Here is a 4,296-nt window from a genome sequence, read left to right as displayed (position 1 = left end):
GGAGATGTTAATTGACGACATCTTTGCGAAAACACGAAAACCCGAAAAATTAAAAAATATTAAAAAAAAAAATCTTCCAAACAGCACAGTAGGCGAAGTTAAGAATAACTTCGCTTGAAAGTTAACTTCGCTGGAAAGTGTAACTTCGCTGGGTCTTAAATTCGCTTGACTGGGCGAAGTTAAGAATAACTTCGCTTAGAATGAGCGAACTTAGGAGGTAAGCGAACTTGGGAGGTAAGCGAAGTTGAGGATAACTTCGCTTTGGCGAACTTATGAGGTAGGCGAAGTTGTGGTTAACTTCGCTTAATCCTTATATCTTCGCCGAAACCCTACTTCCAGTGACGGCAACTTCGCCTGAAGAACGGTAACTTCGCCCGATGAACAAGGAAACTTTTCAGATCTGATTTCGTCAATCTAGCAGTTTCCGATCGATGTAATGGCTTGAAAGTGACTGTCAAACACGAGTATAACACAATCCCAATAAAAACACGTCCCGCGAAAAGGTCAAACGAGACGTTTTCTACACCCGCGTGAAATCCCGAACCTCACAATCGAGCCGATGGTTCTGATACCAATTGTAGGTTCCTGGACGGATCGTACACGGGATGTCGCTATCTGCGCAGGTGCGGAATCCCTGCGTAGGTAGATACGAGTGCAGAATATGTATAAATCAAACACACAAGCAATAACCGAAACACGTTATATTGATAACTCGAACACGTGACACTAGGTCACTATTACAGACTGACTTGTAAACACGTAACTCTCAAACTGAACGGCTGAAACGAAAACCTAACCAACAACTTAAACTGTTACAGCGAACAGTTTAAATAGACACGACAACTTCGCCTCAGGCGAAGTTGTCCACAACTTCGCTTGTTCAACAAGTTCGCCTGAGCGAACTTGTTGACAACTTCGCTTGTTACAAAAACATAAACATAATCATAAACATAATTACATTACAGACTCGATTACAAATGCTAGACTATGAACTACTGACACACATGTACCAACATCAAGCTCACCATGTAAGAACGCCGACTTCACATCCAAGTGATGTACTTCCCACCCCCCCCCCCTCGTGCGGCTAAGGCGAGTATCACTCTAACCGTTTCACTTCGAGCAACGGAAGCAAAAAAATCATTGAAATCCACACCGAATTTCTGAACATAACCCTTCGCCACAAGCAGTCTTTGTATTTTACTATTCTACCCATAGCATCCTTTTTAATTTTATAAACCCACTTCAACCCGATCGCTTTAAACCCATTTGGCTTGTCAACAAGTTCCCACGTTTTGTTTCGTTTAATAGATGCAATCTCCTCATTCATTGCATTATCCCATTCTTTCACTCCGGATGCCTCGGCATAACTCGTCGGTTCACCTTCTTGAGTAAAAAATAATTCTTCATCTTCAAACCCTTCATCCCTTTCTCCCCCGTATGGAACCTCAGAGTTTAACACATAATCATTGAACTTTTTTGGGTAAAATTGACGTTCGGTTCGACCGTCTTGGGTTAGATGGACCTAGGTCATCATGAAAGTTAGATGAACCGGGCTGCTGATTCTGACTTGGGGGCTGAATGGGCTGATTTCGCCACTTTTCGGGCTAATTTCGGTGCTGTTTGGGCAGAAATTAGTGTTGTTTGGGCTGTTTGGGCTATTTTGGGTGATGTTTGGGCTAATTTCGGTGTTGTTTGGGCTGTTTTGGCTGCTGTTTTGGGTGTTTTGGGTGCTGTTTGTGCTGATTTCGCTAAGGGTATTTTGGTCAAACAAGTTTATAACATTACCAACTTGCTCCAAATTTACTACCAATTTTTCAGCCGGGTTTTCACCACTTTTAGACCAATTCCAACCTTGTTTCTCATTAAAAATAACGTCTCAAGAAACATGAATTTGATGTCTAACCGGGTCGTACATCCGGTATGCCTTTGTCCTGGGTTCGGTACCGAGATAAACCATAGTGGTACTTCGGTCGTCAAGCTTTTTAACCGAAGTAGTTGGAGGTGTTTTCACATAACCTACACATCCGGAAACCTGTAAATGTTCAAGATTAGGTTTTACACCTTTATAGGCTTCATAGGGGGTCTTCTCCGGTAGTGATTTCGTCGGTACTAGGTTTAGGATATAAATAGCATGTCTCGCCGCTTCTCCCCAAAACCGTTTTGGAACTTTTGTGACATGGAGCATGCTTCTAATTGTGTCAATCATGGTTTGATTTCTCCGCTCCAACACACCATTTTGTTGAGGTGTATATCGGGCGGAATAATGTCGTGTGATTCCTTCACTTGTGCAAAATTTTGAGAACTCACAAGACGTGAATTCTCCTCCGTTGTCAGTTCGAAAAATTCAAATTTTGTACCGGCTTTCACCTTCAACCAAACTTTTATATTTTTTAAAATAATCAAATGCCTCGTCTTTTGATTTGAACAAAAATCCCCACATGAACCTCGTTTGATCATCAACAATAAGAAAAATAAATTTCTTACTCGATAGTGTACTTGGTGAAATTGGACCACATAAATCGCCATGAATCAAATCAAGTGGTTTTTTGGCTCGAAAACGTGTTTGATCGGGAAACGGCTTCCGGGTTTGCTTACATACTAAACAACTATCACACGGTTTAGTATAAGCAATAAACGAAGGAACACCACGTACCATATCCTTGGTTGTTAGAAGTTTCATTGACTCGAAATTCAAATGGCCTAAACGCGCGTGCCATAGCCAACCCGGATCTTCAATGTTTAATAATAAACATACCGATGTTCCAACCCGAAGCCACACCTTATACAACCGATTCCTTGATCTAACCGACTTCATTATTACCTTTCTCGATTTATCAAGCACTATAAGTTGGTCATCTTGCATTATCACCTTGCACCCGTTTTCGGTTACTTGCCCCAAGCTTAAAATATTGCTCGTTAAACTTGGGATAAAATAAACGTTAGTGATTAGCCTCTCAACACCATCATCACAAATAGTAGTCATCGAGCCTTTTCCCTTTATGTCCACACACAAACTATCACCGAAACGAACTTGTCCAGCAACCGTTTCATCTAAATCAGAAAATTAAGATTTCGTACCCGTTATATGATTGTTCGCCCCATCATCGAGGTACCAAACGCCATCCTCCTTCGGTTCCGACTCATACCGCTTTGGATGCACGTTTTCTTCGTTCAAGAATACTTCTTCATTAATAATTATCTTCATTAAAACTTCATTCCTTGTTGCTGGTTTGTTTACTTCGGTTATGTTTAATTCAGGATGTCTTGCCTCGGCTCGTTTTTCTCTTCTTTCCGGGCATGCCGAAGCGTAGTGACCCATCTTGTCCCAACGAAAACATTAAACCCCCGAACAATGCTTCTTCTTACGAATCTCCTTCTTTGTTGCGGTTGTATTTGCCTTTTGATTTGTCTCGGGATTGCTCTTGATGTCGTTTTCCTTTCCCTTTTTTACCACCTTAGGAGTTGCTCAGAGAGCAAGATTTATTAAACAAGAGTTTACCATGATTAACATCCATATAATCGACACTTTTCACACGATCCTCGTAGGCTTTTAATCTACCTACCGCTTCTTCATACTTTATGGTTTTCAAGTCAATAACATGTTCTAATGAGGCAACAACGTTTATAAAACGTTTAGGCATGCTTGTAAAAAACTTTCTTACTAGCCTTTGTTCATCGAGTGCAGAACCAAGCGAGGCGAACTTTGAGGCTATACCGGATAGTCTCCCGGAAAAGTCATCAATAGTATCGGTGTCCTTCATCCTCATGGCTTCAAATCAGTAATTAAGGTATGTAGGCGAGCCTCCTTAACCCTCTCTTCGCCAATATAACGGGTCTTGATCGCATTCCAAATTTCCCGAGCGGTTTCGTGTTGGGTAACTTGGATGATTTTTTCTTCCGGAATTGATTGAAACAAATATGCAATCGCAGCACTATTCTTCTTTTCATCTACTGCAGCTCCCGATCTCGGCTCAACAACATCCAACAAATCATGGCTTCAGAACACGACTTTGACTCGAAGCGCCCACGTGGTGTAGTTGTTCTTCGTGCGCATCGGACAGAGTAAAGGAATTGAAGAACCACCCGTATCGTTTGAAGAATTAGCCATGGCTCCTCTTCTTCTCTGGCGACTGTAGGTTTTACAATTCTTGAATCGATTCTTGAAGATGAAAAATAGTGTTGAAAAAGTTTTCAAAATATGGTAAATATCCCAAATTCCTTGTGGATAAGGTCACAAGATGACAATTTAAGGATGAATTATGTTGCTGGACACAATCTGGACATAAAGGGAAT

This window comes from Bidens hawaiensis, unplaced genomic scaffold, assembly GCF_021521415.1.
Source record: "Bidens hawaiensis isolate Kalapana, Puna unplaced genomic scaffold, B.hawaiensis_p1.1 tig00028263_1, whole genome shotgun sequence".
NCBI lineage: Eukaryota > Viridiplantae > Streptophyta > Magnoliopsida > Asterales > Asteraceae > Bidens > Bidens hawaiensis.
This window is presented reverse-complemented; position numbering follows the sequence as displayed.